General features: G+C 42.4%; 1 long non-coding RNA gene across 1 annotated transcript; it reads left to right on the forward strand.

Annotated features, from left to right (window-relative positions):
* The first annotated feature begins 2,778 nt into the window (after positions 1-2,778).
* On the forward strand, positions 2,779-15,687 carry LOC107312671. Its single transcript, XR_001554546.2, has 3 exons — positions 2,779-2,856; positions 14,209-14,315; positions 14,456-15,687. It is a non-coding gene; the product is annotated as an uncharacterized LOC107312671 (long non-coding RNA).
* The last annotated feature ends 3,152 nt before the right edge of the window (positions 15,688-18,839 follow it).

The raw sequence follows: 18,839 nt of genomic DNA on the forward strand, positions 1-18,839 counted from the left end.
ATTGTGTGCTGACCCACCTGATATTGACAAGCTGAATGGGGGGATATACACAAGGCTCTTTGCAACAGGAGGTGCTGTGCCTCCATTTAGTCTTAATCCTAAACATCTAAGGAAAGGATAGATTTTGGCTTGATGTCCCTACCTCTCCCTCCCTCTAGAAAACATCACAACCGAGACCAGTCAATACACAGGTGTGAGCCTGTATCCAGTGCTCCTAATGCCACTGAGAAATAAAACAGATTGGTGGCAGTGAATGAGGAGGAGATTTTGAGGGAGGGAAGGATCCTTCAGACTTTATTTATCCATTGTAAAGAAACATACGAGGGTAAACAGAAATCGATTTTTCAAAACATCCCTCCCAGGTCACCTGTAGGGGAAATAATGTGGCTCAGCTCAATGCCATGCACTGCAAATTTTGTCAAGAACATAAAGAAACCTGGCGCTTTATTTTTATTTTTGAAGTGGAAGTGGTTCACAAGGTATACCAGGGAGATGATTCAGTGCTTACAGCTGTGACATGTCAGAGTCTCGTAAGCTCAGATGACTGTCTTTATTGTGTTTTCCTTTTCATCTTCCAAACTTTGAGCCCTTGTGTTCCTATCATTTTCCCTTTTCTGATGTGAAATAAGGAGCATATTCTAAACAATGAATGGTGTTCTTTTGATACGTGCAGTAATAAAGAAACACCGACTTGGAGAACAGCAGATCATAGCTGTCCACAAAGAAGTATAGAGAGGTGCTAATCCTTTTGGCATGGCACTTCAGCCGCTTCTCCTGCTGGCTGATGGAAAGCCAACAATTATTTCTTTCTTCTAACATAGCGGGGACAAAGGAGCTTCCTTTAGCAACCCATATCTGCCCTAATTTATGTTGCAACATTTTAGGGAAGGGAGCAAAAGTCATTTTCGAAGCTATTGAAGAATGTCTTCCTCTTTTATAGCTCCTGCACATTTTTGGCAAATGAAGCAGAATACATTCGTGGGGCACATCAATGGCAGCAGCCTGCAAAGGGCTCAGGGAGGGCCTAATCACCTCTTCAGTAGTGGCACAGCTGCCATGCAGGGAAGGTAGGAGGCATGAAGCTGAGGGAGAGCTGCTCTGTGGATGTGACTGCAGGGATGGGGCTGTCCTCTGCTGAAAGGGCTGGGTTAGGAAAGGCTGTATCCAAGGGCTTGTGGGGTCTCGACTTGGATTGCTGCTGCTGCAGTGACCTTTGGGGAATAGCACCCAGAGGAGCTGGTCGCTGTGATGCTGAGGAAGGGCTCTGGGGACTGTCGCTCTTGCTCATGCAGACAGGGAGCTGCGGCTCATAAAGAGCTCTGGTGCTCTGTCTCACCCCTGGGAGCTGCTGCACGGGCACTGTTTAGAAGCGTTTTGTAATTTGGATGACTTCTTTTTTTCCTTTTCTGCCTCAAACATGATAACTTCTGTTGTGCTGCTGTGCGTTGGATGAGATGGCAGCTCCCTGCTGAATGCTGTGCTGTGATGGGGGGCCTTAAGATGTGTTACATATGAGAGGCAGTTGTTAAAAGAAGTTTTGTGGGGATCTTTCACGTGATTAGTTGCAATACGTGGTCAGATCCATGCTAATTGACCCTGGCTGGACATCAGTACTGCTGGGTGTGTGGAATCCCGCAAGGGATGGAAAATTCATCATAGGTAGAAAACTGGTTTACCTTTGTTTACGTGCTCAGGTTGTGGCAAGGATGTGGTAGCCAACACTCCTTATGAGGGGCTGGAGCCCATGGGTGGCACAGCATTATGCTGAGCACATTAAGGGTGAAGAAATAACACCATTGTGCTGCTGGAGTGTGTCACTTCACACTGGGTTAACCTGGAAGGCTTGCTCTGATCAGAACCTAGTTGGACTAGATGACAGCCAAGTCCCTTCCTACATTTATTGTGATTTTGTATGAATTGACTCCAGCGTGTGATTTTTGTGACTCTTTGTCATAATGTCCCCTATTAAACAGGCAAGTACTCTGGTCAAGGGCTGTCTTTTTGCTAATGAGTGGGATGGTAGCGCATAATGGATCCAACTTCTCCCTGAAGCCTCTCTGGGCTTTACTGTACTGTGAGCAAAAAAAGTAATGAGATTGACCAGAGCAAAAAGAGCTCCAGGAATTTTGGTTTTCTACCAGACTGAGCTGCAGAGAGTCCCCTATCCCTTAAGGGCTGGTGCATATGGGAGTATTTCCCTGGCCAGTGGAGTGAGTGGGCTTAAAGCACATGGCTCTGCAGAGCAAGCGTTTAACTCCTCCACAACCTGCTGCTTTAACCAGTGTGATGCTGCAGCCACGTTAAGCCAAACGTGACGTGGCTTTCTTTGGCTATGTTGCTCCTGCTGGCAGTGCTGTGCCCATGTCACCCTAATATGTCAACCGCTCACTTTGCTGGGACTACCAAGTTTGGTCAAAGACACCTGAAATGAATGTGCCAGTGCTTGAAGATGGTTGGTAGATATGTATATTTTTAAGCTCCTCCATTGACTTTTTTTCCAATCACAATGACACTTTCTTCTCTTGAGGCTGCATTCATCCTTTTCTTTGCCCTGATAAATTCTGCTAGGCTGTTTCTGTCTTGTTTCTGTGTTCGATGGGACAGGCTCTGTGTTCAGGAGACACCTGGTGAATGGGAAACTGTTGATCACAGCCAGAACCTCTGATTGACCACCTGAGGCAAGCAATGAGTCAGCTGTGGGAGCACAGGTGAAGGTAATTCAGCTGTGCTACCAGAAGGGGTGGAGCTTGACTTCACCTCTCCCAGATCTCATTTAAGGGCTGACCACCACTAAGGCAGGGTCTCTTTCTCTGGAGGTTGTTCTTGTGTGGAATTTTCTGCAAACCTTCAACACTGGTGAGCATTTTCTATTTATAATTGATTATCACAATAATCTTTCATATGAAACATCTGTTTAACCTCTGTTTACCCATTGACTGTATAATTGTATAACCATACAATTGTATAACTGTACACCTGGTGAAACCAAGAGTTCTTAATTATTGGCTGGGCAATACTTGATTTATCCTCTTTCTGTCATTGTGGTTGCTTTACCTGTTTCTAATGCCTACTTTCTTTAAAAACAAGTGCTGGGGGAGAGTCATGTTCTGAGCTGGATCCCAGAGCTGTGCCTTCATAGGACTGCTGCAGGTTCCTGAGCTAAGCACCTCATCCTTTGCTTCCCATGGTCTTTTGCTGTGGACTTGGCTGTAGCTCAGTGCTCCTACCCATGCTGTGCTCCCTTCAATGTGATGTGGGAAAGGCAAGGAGTGGATCACTGTGGGCAGAAAAGTGCAGAGCCTGTGGGCTGTCAGGGCTTGGTAAGGACACAGGGTGTGTATATTCTTAATAATTTGAAGATTTTTACAAATTGGCTTTCTGGAGATGGGCTGGGGAAATGGGGATCTCTTGCAAGTAAAGCCCTGTGTCTTCCCAAGGAAGGCTGCTCAGTTGCTGCCTTAGAGGAGCTCAGGGAGTTCTGGAGCAGCTACGTGGGAGGAGAAGAGGGATTTGTGGTTCAGCTTCTGGGAATTGAAGTGTTGAAATCTTGCCAGCCAAAAATGAGATGTCTTTAAAATGAGGGTGAAATCCAGGCCTTGCTGAAATCACTGCAATTTTGTTTTGAGCTTCAGTAGCATCAAGACATCACCCCAGCTCGGTGAGGAAGGAGTCAGAGGAGTATCCAATGCAGTGCTTGTTGCTGAAGCTCTATAGCCTGAACCTTCATAGAAAAATAAGTGTCACAGCTGCAGTGCCAGAGCACTCCATCTTGCGTGTGCATATTCAGATAATACAGGAGAAACTAGCAAGGGGGTGTCTGTAGGGTTAAACTTCATATACTCCTTTTTATAGTCAGGAGGGTGGACCATTCCCTGGCTTGAAGTGTGGCTTTTACTCTGGAGGGAAGAATCTGTTTCATCTCCCCAGGATGGAGAGACATGCCTGATCTGTTGCTGCACTGGATGGTATTATAAATACTTCTCTCACCCTCACAGGGGAATCAAATAACAATTAAAAGGAACTAAATAAAAATACATGAATCGGTTCCATTGAAATAGTGAGCATTTGCTCAAGTCTCTGTATAGGATTGGTGTGTATGTGCATACAAAAATGTAAATGGATTATGTACTATGTTTTTCTTTTTGCTGCACATGCTCTTCTTAATAATTAATTGGATACTTTGGTCAGGAGATGGTGCTGTAAATATGTCTGTTGTCTTTTATACTTATCTGAGCATCCCTCGTACTACGTGATGCTAAACTCTGAAAGAAGGTTGCCCCAAAGATCTGTTCTGCAGTGAGATCTGCACTCTGCTGCTGTGAGAAGACAAATGAATTATATGGTTGAGGGGCCTGTCAGGAGGCTGTTTATACCTCAGATATGGTCTCCTGGCAACTTGCTATCACCTGTCTGTCCCTGTACCAGTGTGGGTTTGTCCCATCCTTTGTTCCTATCTCTCAAAGGGTGTGCTATTTGGGTGATCAACAGGCAACTGGCCTCAAACACTAAGTCATAGTACCATCTAAAACAGAGCTATAGTAGACTCCTTTTAGCAATGTCAATTCCTGCTGACATTATCCTGCATGCTTGAGGCATCTTGGATCATACCCAGTAGGGAAAGCTCTCTGCAGACATGTGTTTGCATACTTTTTGTCTTGAATCTGAGACCCAAATGCAGAATCTAATATCTTCAGGCCTAGTGTGTCCACATAATGATGCCTGGAGGTTTGCTAGGGAGGTGAACCATTGATGGGTTGCTCTTCATTATTTCTATGTATAATCTGTACCTAATAAATGTCTTTTTCACTGCTGGGCCATGTAGGATTTCTGCTCTGTGTGTGAAGGAAAAGGTGTCAGCTTTGGGTAGAGCATCCTGCCTCAGTGTTTTTTAGGTTGGTGAAGATGAGCATGGTCAGGCCCTGACTCTTTATGTCTCGCATATAGTATTAACTGCCTTGTCTATGCTGGTGTAGAGTTGTATCTGGCAGCCTCATAACTGGGAAGCTCATCCCCACACGTGTGGCCTTGCTGTAGCGTAGGCTGTCTTGGTTTGTGCCTTTTGAAGAAATGATCCTTCACTTAGTTGTACTGATGGAGCCTTTTTGCAAATGCATAGTTAATGACTAGAGTGGAAAATACTTTAAATTCTTTTTGATAATTTCAAATATGTTTTCAGTAGCAGCTGAGTTGTCAGAAAATATTTACATAAGTGCATCTGTGAACCTTGCTATAATATCTTAAGATCTGCAGCAGCTTTGTCACTTCCTTACAAATAGCTGTGAGCGATCTATTATGTAAAAAGGTTCAGTTTAATTTACAGGAAGCCTTACATTTTTCTCCAAGTACTCAGTTTAGTTTATCTTTTTTAAAACACTACTGTGACTTTTTTTATTAATGCTTCTCCACAGAAGTTTGAATGATTTGTAAGGAAACGTAATACCTTCTTATTAGGCTGAGGAGGGAGGAGAGAATTGAGCCATCCTTGTGCTGGTGAGCTGTTCTCTGAGCCAGGTACTCCTGACCTAACACCGAGGTGATGCTGGCAGCTAGAAAGAGAAATCTGTTCCTGGGTTGAATTGGATGGGAACAACAAAATTGCCTGAATCTTGCATCTGATGTTGTTCTGAATGTAAGTTTTAAATAGAATCTGGTCCAGTAGACCCAAACCATTTGATATCTTTAATCGTGCTATGTAAATGTGACTTACCCAAGTTGCAAAGCTGCTGTGAACAAACAGAGGCTCGTTGGCATATGTCCTCAATCAGCTGAAAACAATCGGGGATGCTTCCTGAGGTTGCTTTGTTCTCCCCCACTGTAATGTGTATTGTGTGTGGTCACGTTCTCCAAGTGTGTGAAGCCTCGCTCGCACTGTGGGAATTTCTTCTCTCTATCTCCATCACTGATGTAACCAGCTCCTCAGACGTATTTCTCCCTGAAGTGTAAAGCTAGAGACAATAATGATAACGGGACCAATTATTTTTTCCTAGTGTAGTGTCCCAGATCTGACTTTTCCTGAGAGAATACAATGTTCTTCTTGTATTTTATTTGATTTTTCCTCCTGATCATTCGATGACAAATGAACAAGGAGAAGATTGGGAGATGAGTGATCTTTTCTCCCAAACTTAGCAGTACTGAGAGGTTTACGTGTTGCTGTCCAGAAAATAAACAGAAATAACAGAGAAACGAGGCTGAATTGAGCTGCTGCAGCATTCCCAAATGGAAAGGAAAGTACTGGCAGATATTCCTGTGAGTTTTCATGATACCTTGGTTCAGTAGTGATTAAGATTGCTGTGTGCAGATGCTGATAATGCATAGCGCCTTGCATAGGGAGAGTGAGATTTACAGACCCACTCTCCAGAGTTAGTTGAAATTTCTCAAGAAATTCTGCTTGTTTTTGAAGACTTTTAGTAGGAAAATGTTTTCTTCTCCTCAAACAATAGAACAAAATTTATATTAGTTGGCTTTTTTTCTTAAAGACTTGTCCAAACAAAAACTCTGCAAACTTCATTTCCTTGAGGTAGTGAGTGATTAAAAATATTTGTTCAACATTTTCTTGCTGTGAAACCAATAAGTTGTAGGAACTGATAAAGTTGAAGTGCCAGATGTTACCGGAGACATTTTCTTGTACATCTTCAGTAATCCAACTTTTCACTTCCTCAGTCTGGAAGAATACTGGCAATGCCCAGCTTGGGAATATGGGGTCCATATTCCACTGCTATGTAGATCTATCTATTTTTTATTTTTATTTTTATTTATTTATTTATTTATTTTAAATTCACAAGGCTCAAGTGTTCTATAAAATAACTGGAGTTCAGTGATTTAAAACTCAGTGGTCTCAAATAGGCCAGAAGAATGGCTTAATGCCACCAATTAAAAGATCAGCCTGCTTACTCGTACATACAGAGTGTTCAGTGCAATCTAGCTTCTAACACTGACTTATTTGGCTCTTTCTCTTCTAGTTCCCAAGAGCTGCAATGGGAGGCACTTCCAGCTCCCTGCTTCAGAGGGAGGAATAAAAATCAGTTCTTTTAAGAGCTGAATTTGGTGTTTGAGAAAACATGTTCAGCATTTTGCTCTGATTGCTGTGGTGACCTTCAGGTTAATTCAGAAGTGGTCTGTTCTGCTGGGAGAACCCTGCACCCTCCTCCTATGTTTCTGACCTTTTATGACTGGTTCTCTAAAAACACGGCCAAAACCACACCTCTGGTCACATATTGTGAACAAATCAAATTTGACTTCTGTCTCAAGGAGCTCGCTGTATGGGAGTAGAATTCAATCTGGGTATTTCCTTTAAAATTCTTGGAAGAACTTGCTGCAATTCAGACAACCCTTGGATTGTGCAGAAGGCCATTTTCCATTGTGGTAGAGCCATCCAGTTTGGCAAGGCTATATTCCTCTCCCCCATCCCAAAGTATCTGAACTTCATTATGAGTTTTCATTCTCTTCTTCCTGTACGAACTTCATGGTTCCCCAGGGTGCAGCTTCCTGTCTGCCTTCTTGCTGTGCAAATGTCTTTTTCACCTCAGCTTTTCTGTTAGGCCCAGAATTCACTCTTCTAAAGGTCACAGTTTCAGAGTGTACATCTTCTCAGCTGCTCCACATCACTGAATTTGCTCTCAGATTATTTTCAGGTTTAGAGAAGTGGATATGCTTCTGTGTACCTCTGAAGAACTTGTATCCTTCCTCTGCTTTAAATCAGTATTTTCTCTAATGTTCTAAGAGTAATTCTCTGGTGTTCCAGGGGAAGAAAGCATTTTCAAATACTGATTGGATTCAAGTGTTAAATGGGCAGATGGTTATGTAGCTTCTTAAGCGTGTGATTTCATAGTTTATTTTATACTGTGAAATAAGGCAAGAATTTGAAACTAATGGCTGTGATTGTTAGGATTTTTTAAAGTCCTTTTAGGTATGTCTTAATTCTTTCAGAATATTCTGAACAACTGAGTTCTTAGTGTCAGGCTTCAGGGCAGCATAATTGAAGCTCCTATTCTGTTCCCAGTGGTATTCTAAGTTGTGACCAGCAGCAAAGGCTACTGCTGTTTATACTTGCATGTAATATTTTTTACATGCCTGTCTGAAGATAGATGTCAGCACTCTCTCAATTGGAGTATGCAAGTAATTTGTTTTTACTAGACCAGTCCTTTGACTCATCTTTCTCTTTAGTAAAGCCTCCTTTTTTGGGCACTTTCATTTCTGGTGCTGGCACAGTAGATGTTGGCTCAGTTCTGTGTGCACCCAACAGCATCAGTGCTTGTATGCAGTGGCCAGATCACTTCTAGCTCTCTTGCCCTGAGGAACTTTCCAAAGGGTAACACAGGAGCAAGAAGTATTTGTATTCCCCACCAGGGCTATCCCAAGGCACCCGGTCCCATTGTAGCATTGTATTCTTCACAATTCAACCTTTCATTTGGACTCATCTGGAGATTAATTCTTTCCCCATTTGGCAATAGTTACATGGCAATACACAATTAAGCTTGGACCTATGGAATATAAATTATCAACAAGAACTTTCATATAGCCTCATCATCACTTCTCATGTATTACACAGCTCAGACCTGGTTTGCTCTGCTATTTTTCTTCCTCCTTAAATTGCTGTTGTCTGCTCTCTGGATCTTTTCTCCACCTTCTGTCTCAGCCTCTATACCTTTTGCATTGACTTCCCCTTCTTCACCTACCAAATACCTTTAGATTGCTGTTTTGCGTTACTTTTTAATCTCTGTGGTTTTTGAACCTTTCCCCCTTTATGTGCCACCAGTTAAAAGCTCTCACCGTGTCTTCTAACCACCTTCCATGTGTTACTAACTGCACTAAATCTTCTCAAATTAATCCTTTTTGCTGGGTTACAACATTAAGTACTAAGCTAAGGCTAAAATATTCCTCTTAGGAACGCATTCTGTGTGTCACAGACTGTGAAGTGAATACAAATCTGTGGCTGTGTAGCATCTCTTGGACGTAGACTTAAAATTTTACTCCAGTGGGAATCTAAAATTAATGGTGGAATGAACAATAGAACAAGTATTTTGCTTTCTCATTAAATAAGTAGAAATAATCATGGGTACCAGTTTGAAGCTCAGATGTTGCTGCTTAATTAAAAAGGATTCTGAGTAATGATGTGTGGATTAAATCAGGGGATGGAGACTTGAGAATCTGGGTTCAATTCTCAGATCTGCTGTTTCACTGAGTAACTTGTCCAAGTTGCTGAATATTCTGGAGACCCACTTCCCCATTCTGAAAAGGGTACAACAATGCTGCTTTTATCTTAGGTTATGAGGCCTCTGGGGTAGGAACTGCCTGTTACTTTGAGTTTGTGTAGCATTCAGCACAATGGGGTCCTCCTCTTGGAGATAATAGCAACAACATGTGCAGCATTCACACAACACAATTTATCTTTCATCTTTCAGTGCATTGGATTTCCCAAATTGCCATAGAATCTTCTTGTTTAGATATGAGAGACCTTTGTTTTGTAAGAGTGGGGGCATGCTTTTTGTTTTCCTGTTCATTTGCCTTCTGAGATGAGGAAGGTGGGGGGGGGAGGGGGGCCTGGGGGGCAGCATTGCTGGTATAATGCTGATCTTCCTGAAGGATATACTTGAGGAGGCTGTCAATGTGTCTTACCAGTTTGAGGAAGAAAATCCATCCAGAAAGTGCTTGTGACATACAGGGAGAAATGCTTCTGAATTTCATGCCCTACGATTCACCATGTGATGAAGAGCAAGCCAGAAATTATACCTTGAGCATTGTTGTCTTTGCAAGTATTCAGGTTACATATATCTTCTCTCTCCCTCCCCAATATTAGGACTGGAACAGCCATAGAAAATAAAAGGCTTTACAAAAGGGAAGGAAATAGTTGTTAAAGATCAGTCAGATTCATGACTCTAGTTACTACAGAGTGATGTGACTGCATAGGGGTGCAATGGGGATGAAGCATCCATTTATTATCAATGGCATTGGGAATCCTGTCAGGAAAAAACACTGACAAAGGTATTAGATGGCAGAAAGTTGTTGTGGCTATCCATTATGCTCACAGAAAGTGGGAAGTGGCATAGCTGATTTGAAGAAATATTTGGGTTTGTTAGTTTGGTACCTCAAAGGAAGAAACACTGAGCTGGAGAATTTGCATTGTTAAAGATGGGGAAATTCTGCTGGCCTTTAGATATACAACTGCTGACTGCTCTTCATCTCTCAGGACAGTGGAAAATAATCAGGTTCTCCTTGAGCATGGAAAGTTTCTTTGAAGGTAAGCAAGTGAACTCCATGTTTTGAACTGATTTAGCAACACATTCTGACTGATATTAAAATGAGATTTTAGGTATCCCTTTATTATTAATTTTGAATCATGAGTCATAGAATAACATCAATTAAGGAAAACATATGTTTTATGAAGGAAATATTTTTATTAAAGATCTTTAATATAGAGGGTCTAATGGAAAATGATGTGCTAGGTTGTGCCTAAGTTGCCACTAACCAAGTGCCTTGTTTCTAGCACTGTCCATCACAAAACACTTCAGAAGGAGATGTGAAAGGCCTCAGAAAAATGGAAGGTAGTGTCCCTATCTAAGTTTTCTCTTGGTTTTGGGTCATGACAGGAAAGTGTAAACTTAAAAGCATGAAACATAATAGTTTTTCAGAATACTTGGTTCTGTTTGGGTCAAACTGCTTAACATACATGTGGTGTGTCCTGGAAAAATGTAAGTCCTCATTTGTTTAGGCTACACTTACATGTAGTACTTAAGCTGTCACTTAGATTTGCACCTTGGCTGCTCACAAAGAGAGGTGCTGGGCTCCTCACTACCAAGTCAGCACATGCAGATAGAGATGCTTCGTGTGTATCCCCTCTGAGAATGTAGTTGTTAGCTATGTGATAAACGATGCACCAGTGTTGAAGTGCAGCTACCCTAAGAGTTGTGCTGTTATTCAGTGTTACTGGGAGTGGCTGTTGGAAATGATGGAGCACCACAGCAAAGCAGCATTGTGTTTTCATATGGAAAGATAGATTCCATCCCAGTCCCAGACCGCAGTCAGCAAGCGTTAGTGTGCTGCTATGGGGCAGAGTAGTTCTAGCCAAGACACAAGATTTAGCAGATGTTTAGCAAAAGGTTCCATTCTTCTTGCCACAAACACATGTGGAGCTGTCAAGAGTCTAGTAAAGATTTTACAAGTCTTATAAGTCATAGTTTATTGAGCTTGGGAAATAATTTGATAAGGCATTGTGATCTTGGAAGCTGTTTTTTTTCCTGACATAATATATTTCAATTTGGTTCTAAAGTTAAGCTCTACTTTTGTGATGACTAGTAAAAGAGAAGCTAAGTAGATTTTGTAAACATTGCTCCTATTGCTCTTCAGAGTCTCCTCCAGTAATATCATCTTAGGTTACACTATTGTGTTTCCCTCTGAGGGGCAGCTACCAGCAAGCTGAAGCAGTGCTTTGAAGCAGCTCAAGTCTTTGGGCTTAACTTTGCTCTGGAAAAAGTTATTTCCCAGCTCTCAAAACTTCTATGGAATGGTGCAAATAAGGGGAACACAATTGATCAGCCAATACTGGATGTGGAAAGTGATATATTCAGTGAGCAGCTTATGTAAGTGAAGGACATCTTAGGACATGAACTGCCCATCATGGGGAGCATTTGTAGGGAGGGGGCCTGTTTGAGCAACGGCACCACCACCTTCCTTCCCTTGGAGCTCTTGCTGAACTCAAAGCAGGCGCATAGAAATGTATTTTCCTCATTGGTGTAGCTGAGGACGGCAGCTTGTTCAGTGCTCAGCAGTCCTCACTAGGCTGCAGGGCTGGGAGAGAAGTGGTTAAGAGTTGTGCTGTTGCTGTCTTGGAGTGAGATGACTGGCACGCTCGTGTGGAAAAGCATTAACACTTCTGCTCCCCTTTGCATATGTCAGTTCTCAAGGCACTAACACCACAGAAGAACAATGGTGTTGATTGACATAACCCTAACAGGAGCTGCTGGCAGAAACAGCTGTAGTGTTCTAGTTCTTAGTAGGTGCAGTGTTTTGAAAAGGCCCAAAGTAAAAAAAAATCACAGCCTGAAAACCCGGATCTGATCCACTTGTTAGCATGTGGGAAACAGGAGCCCAAATAAGCAGGAAAAGTGGATGGAATGTGATGTGTTCCCACTGTGCAACCCAGGGTAGGGCCAGCTCCAGGCAGCTTGGGAGCATGATGAGCTGCACCCAAGCAATGTTTCAGAGAGAATGGAGGCAGCACAGTGAGGAGAAATGCTAGGAGTCAGGTGTGGCAGTTCAGAGGCTGAATCCTTCTTGATTTAGGGTCTGCCTTTGTTATGTTCCCATTGCTTCCTTGGACAAGTTATGGTGAATGCAGAGATTGTCAAGGGATCTACTGTCCGTTCCACACATACAAGTAGCTCTCATTACTGTTAATGGGAGTTGCATGTGCTCAAAAAGTGGACAGACTTCCTTGTGATGCCTTGAGAAGGACTAACATCTAAATGATGTGTAATACGTGCAAACAGCATTATGTGGTGGCTCTGCTAAGCTGTAGTTCTTCAGAGAATCATTGTAGTAATGCATCCCATTAGAAAAATGACTACTCAAATATAACTGGCTATTAATTTCTGCTCTGTTTTACTTGAATTCTGTATGCTCCTTTACTGATTTCTCAGCAACAACAAAACAGCATTCATCCGTTTTCAAGATATTCTTGAAAATAACTATGAGTGGCATCTGTTCAGATTAGGAAAAGCAACCTTTGGAAGCTGTATCTTGTGGAAGTACCATCAGGGAGACATGGAGAGCCTTATATAGAAGAGGCAATTGTTTTTTCAGTATGTAAAACAGAAGCGCACTGAAATTACTGTGTACCTGTGCTGGGATTTGAACTGAAGGATGATGATGTTCAAATGAAGCATCTCACTTGAATTTTTGTACAGCTGGTATTAATGGTAACAAGTCTGAGGTTAAAGCTTCAAAAAGAACCAGACTTGTGTGAGGGATGGAAGTCTGGTTCTGGAAGGAATAATGCTGTAACAGTGTTGTTCTTTTTAGCTGAGCATGCAGAGAAAGCCTGAGAAACCTATTCAGCTCTGAGCCGAATAGGTTCAGCAGGTTGGCAGCTCTCTGAACATTTGCCTTACCATGCTGGACTAGAAGCAAAGATGGTCCCCAGTGTTTATCTAGCATTAGGGTTGCATTAAATCAACTCTATGCAGTTGTTGGCAAATCCCTCGTGAGAGCCATGAGGCAAGGTTCATGTGCCAGTATTCTTTATCTAATGCCCAAGACTGGTATATTTGGACTGTGTAAGCACTCAGTGTTCCTCTGTTCTCACTTCACATGTGGTCTTGTGCCTTGCCATGGAAATTCTGGACAGCTTTAATACCTTCTTCAGTGCTTCTGGCTTGTAAACAGTTTGCAAGTATAAATCCTCATGACAGCACTGGGCTGAGAGGATGACACAGCAAACAGAAAGCAGGGAGTGAAGGATGTGCTAACTCATGGGGTTGACCAACACAATCTGTGTGACTGCAAAAGTAGTTTTATAGCTAAAAATGTATTGGCTGGATGTTGTGAAAAGAGGTACTTCAGGTTGTTTTAAGGTGTTTAGTGCCAATTCCTGACATAGCAGCTCTCAGCCTTGACTCTGTAGCTTGTTCTGTACTTGAACAGTGTTGAATGTTGGACCAGAGAAAGAAGTGATGTAGGGTCTGCATGGCTGATGTCCCTGGCAAGCTGTTCATCATGTAGCCAGGTTAAACAGCAGTACTGAGTAATCACAAGTGAATTGTTATTAATAAGAAACCAAGATTTTAGAATGAAGTTGGCGTTTTTTGGCTGTAGTGCTGCTTACTCAACATGAGGCTAATCTTTGCTGACCTTTATCTCAGTGTGTGCTAAGGGTACTGTGCTTAGACATGTGCTGTTGGAGCACAAGACAAATGTGGCCTGAAGATGCTGCACGCTTGGCAACTTCTTGATTGCAGTGCAGTTGTATGAAGGCAGGAGGGTGAGCATGCAAAGAGGAAGTGTTACTGACCCTCATCTTTGAGGATAAAAGCCAAAATGTCGTGAAGGATTATAAGGTGGAAACTTGTTTGGCAGTGCAGTTTCTGATATAGGTTCCAGAAACGGGATGTTAAGTGAACCCGATATAGGGGATGGCAAATCCTATATTCTTTGCCAGATGAAGTAATGTGGATGGAGCTGTCATGCTTTGCTTTTTCTTCCTTCTCCACGAAGGGAAGTGATGCTGCCCTTCCTTCCCTCGGTGCCTACAGCTGGCTCGTGTTGTCGCACTCGTAGCTGATGCCCCTCGGCCGATCATGCATTGCTGATCACCATTCAAGGTAAGAGACAAAAGGGAGAGCTTAGCAGTCAAGAGGATACTGATGAGAGGGGAAATTGCTTGTTTGAAAGGCTCTTTAAGCACTCCTCTCTTTCCTGACAACAACAACGTTTATCGCTCTTCTTTTATCCCTCTTTGTAGAGTCGCTGTCCATTATGAAGAGCTCCTGAGAAACCCTGCTCTGCCCTCCGCTAATCTCACTCCTCCGAGCTGTGTGCCCCACGGTGGGGCAGAATCACAGAATGACCCGGGTTGGAAGGGACCTCAAGGATCATGTAGTTCCAACCCCGCTGCCTAGCAGGGCCACCAAACATACACGGGGACGGGGCGGTCCGCTCGGTCCGGTGCTGCCCGGCTGCGGGTGAGCGGTGCTCGGACGCGCCTCGTCCTCGGAGATGGTGTCAGCTCTCCGGGTTTAACGTTTTGATAAGCAAAATGGGGCGAAGAAAGGAAAATTCCCGAGTATACAGCTGTGTTTGGAAATACACTGACTGGTGCCGTTTCCTTCTGACCGCCGTGCGACTGCTTTATTTCAACATACAGCCGTGCTTATTTGTTGCATTTTATAGACACCTTCCTATTGCCTGCGGTTATTTTTGCTATCGTGGAATCGGATCTCAAGAAACTTAAATTGACGGGGTTACTTGTTAATTCTCTGAGTTGAGTATTTCTGTGCACGTTTATGACAGTGCCAGTAGCTGTTATTCTGAAAAGCTGTGACTCAGTGGAGTCAGAGTGTTTTGTTCTGATGTCTTTAATAGTAATATTTCACGAGGCTTTCCTAAGTCAACCAGAAATGTTTTGTTTCTGGCTACCTTTGGCTATTATCACTTCTTGTGATGCCATCCTCTAAACCTCGCTTTGTTTTAGCGCTCTAACTGCATTCTTAATTGGGAACTATTCCCTGCAGTTCCGTGTAGTGTCTGCAGGGCTAAGGGGGCTCGGTCCGTGTTAGAAGTAAAGACTCATCATCTTTTGAAAGGAGAATATCAAATGACATAATTGATATCTTGGTATTGATGCATTAAGTGCAAAAATGACTTAGGTCAATAAGTGTGGGTTCAGAACTGTAATGCTCTCAAAGAGTTCCTCCTTTTGCATAGAATGACTCGAAATGCCATTTCTATCAGTCAGTGAAAGCTTAGTTTAATTGGCCCTAGTCAAGATGCTGTATTGTTCTGAGTAATCTGAATTAAACATTGGTTTGACTACATACATGGCTTTATCTTCCTTGAAGACATAGGGTGCTCAGAGTCAGACAGTAACACCAGCTTTGAAGTTAAGTTATTCATAGCTCAGGGATTGATTCTGACATTAGCACTGTTTCCCTATACTTTTTCCTGCAAATGCATCGCACCAACCCATTCTTTCATTTCCTGCTTTAATATTAATTTTAAATGTCTGCAGTTTCATGGAGGGGGGGGGGGGGAAGACCCACAAATTTCTCCTTCTGCCCTACAAATGAGATTGAAAATGCAAAATTAGAGAGATGAAGAGTGACTGTGAACTCAGTACAAAATAACTTCTTGCTCGTGTTTATAAACCAACATCTATTATCCATCTCATTGAAGAGAGAGCTGTTGTGTCACTGCAGTATGTGAACAGGTTCTGCCACTGAACTACAGCGCTGGGTGGCCCATAAATGCATGCCAGGAGATGCACTGAATGTCAAACCATACAGCAACTAATATTCACCTTGGGCACTGCACGGCCCTTCTGATTAAGGCCATATCTGTTTAATAGCTTAGGGTCACTCACTTAAGCAGCCTTTGCTTTTAGCTGGCAGGTACAATTGGGTTAAGTGACATTTCCTTCTCTCTCTTTCTCTTCTTTTCTTTAAGGGACAAGTGGGGGAGGAAGCATGACTTTATTCTGAACTTTCTTCTTGTTTCTTTGAGGAACTTTTTGTGTGAGAAAGACTTGATGTCAGTGCACAAAAAAATGACTTAAGATTTGCATTCTTTTGCCACAGGAATAAATGAACAAAGTTTGCAACTGAAAAGGCATTTTTACACCTTTTGTTGTTTAGGAACATAGAAATCCCATTATGCTTCATGCATAGCCCTAAGGAATGTGCAAACAAGTATTAGATCAATGGCATGTCTCTGCAGCTTCTTTTATCATGAGTATTTAAAACTGAATATTCAAACATTCATTCATATTTCAAACATCTGTCTCAAATAGTGCATTTGTTTTGGAGTATGTTTTATTGCCAATAGAAAGGTTAAATTGTAAAGCTTCTAAATGTTTTATAAGCTGCAGATGCTTTGCTATGGTTTGTAACAGTGTTTGCAGGGATTTTCATTTATTTATTTATTTTTGTCTTATTTTGATGCAACAGATTGGAAAATTAGCTTTAAAAGGTAACCAGGCACAAAAAGAAGCTATACTGACCTAAAGGAAGGTGTGGGAACATGGTGATGTGTAATGTGAAGAATTTAGCATAGCTTTATTTGGTAGCAGTGGTATCAGCATTATTTAAAGATATTTAAAGGCCATCTTCCTTGCTCAGGTAATCCACACAAGGCTTGTGGTCCCACTTGCAGTAATCACCCTGCACAGTTTGACAATGGTCTTATTGGCACTGACTGGTGTGGAATGGAGCAAGGTCTGATACCAGGTAGGCTTTTTTCCTCTTCTTCTAGGGGGAGGTCTTACAGAGGGACTTGGGGGTGGGCAGTGTTGTTCTTGCTCCGGCTCTGCTGTGCTTGCCCTCAGTATTGATGGCTACAGACCTTGACTGACTATTTCTCCCATTCCTGTGTGATAGAATCATAGAATGGCCCGGTTTGAAAAAGGACCACAAAGATCGTCTGGTTTCAACCCCCCTTGCTATGGGCAGGGTCACCAACAACCAGACCGGGCTGCCCAGAGCCACATCCAGCCTGGCTTGGAATGCTTTGGGATGGGGCATCCACAGCCTCCTTGGGCAACCTGTTCCAGTGAGTCACCACCCTCCGGGTGAAAAAATTCCTCCTAATATCTAACCTAAACCTCCCCTGTCTCAGTTCATAACAGTTTCCCCTTGTCTTATCACCATCCATCCATGTAAACAGCCATTCCCCCCTTCGTTTATACACTCCCTTCAAGTACTGGAAGATCTGGACACGGGCATCCTTACCAGGACAAATAATACCCATATCTGGCCAAGGTAGAGTCTTCCTCCATTCAAGATTTCACAGTCTTTCTTGTATTTAACTACTGTTTCATGTACAGAAATAGATAAATGTTCACATTTATCACTGGATGGGTAAAGTCTCAACTGTGAGCGCCCCTGGTGCAAATGGGCTGTACTGCTGGGAGATGGAGCTCCTATTGGTACTGGGACCCACTGTGACAGCACTGGGTCTATGCCTAGGGAGGCAAACATCCCCATGTCAGAGAGATGTTATAATTAAAAATGCATTATTATTTTTTGTGGTGAAAATATCTTCCAATAACAGGAGAGATTTTATTTATTATTGAAGCATTTTTGGTTTTGGTGAGATTTTTTGCCATCTCTGGCATAGCAGAGAAATACAGGAAAGCTCCCATCCTTGGAAGGCTTTCATGTGTTTGTGCTTCGATCTCTGACTTCAGACATAAAAACCAAACAAATAAACAGAACCTTTGGTAGAGCTGTGCCTTCTAAAAACAAATTAATGTTCAAAAGAACCCAAGAAAAAAGCCAAGATTGTGCATTCCTTTAAAAAAGGAGAGGTCACCGCTTGTTTTTGTTGAGCACAAGGTAGCTGGAATTATTATGCTGGGTATCTTACAGTTCATTTTGTGAAATTAACAAAGCTTTAATAATAAGGTCTCTCTTCTGGCAGTAATCTCCTGGGAATTAAGTGGTGTTTTTATCGGGATGCTAATAATTATTTTTCTGCCTCCTTATCTTGTTCACTTCTTGTTTGCAGTTAGTCTTTAGGAGATGGCTTCCATTCGGTGACTGCAGCACTTCAGCATCTGGCCTTCTTTATTTACTGAAGTATGTTGGCCAAGGCTGCCTTGTCTGTGGATTACCTGGGTATGTATTTTCACTTTTTCAACCAAAAGACTGTGGAGTGGCCCAGCAGAGATGTTTAAATTTAACCTGTTTCCAGTCTAAGATAGACCTGAGTAAGACTTTGTTTAAACAACATTGTTTGCTCAGCTTTTGCTCTGAGTTGATTTAAGATGGCATATTGTGTTGAGCTGGTAAAATTGTGTCTATAGCCAAACTATGCAAGCAAAATGCAGTCCTCATTGCTCTGTTCCCTTGTTTTGCTGGTTGTTCCTCCAGCAGTGAGTGCAGCGTGGGCTTTCAGCTGCAGATCTCTTGGCCTTGGGAGTGAACCCTACTAAGATGCAGGTATTGAATGAAGCACCTAGATGGATGAATAATAGAAATATCTGGTGTTAATTGTATGAGAATGAGGAAATGTCAGTGTTAGGGCTATATAATGCTGACATGACCTCCAAGGAAGGCACTGCAGTAGCTTTTAAGTGATGAGGCTTTGTTTTCCTGGGGGCCACTCTTCGCTGTATTTGCATCAAGGTATTG

Source organism: Coturnix japonica, chromosome 4, assembly GCF_001577835.2.
Source record: "Coturnix japonica isolate 7356 chromosome 4, Coturnix japonica 2.1, whole genome shotgun sequence".
NCBI lineage: Eukaryota > Metazoa > Chordata > Aves > Galliformes > Phasianidae > Coturnix > Coturnix japonica.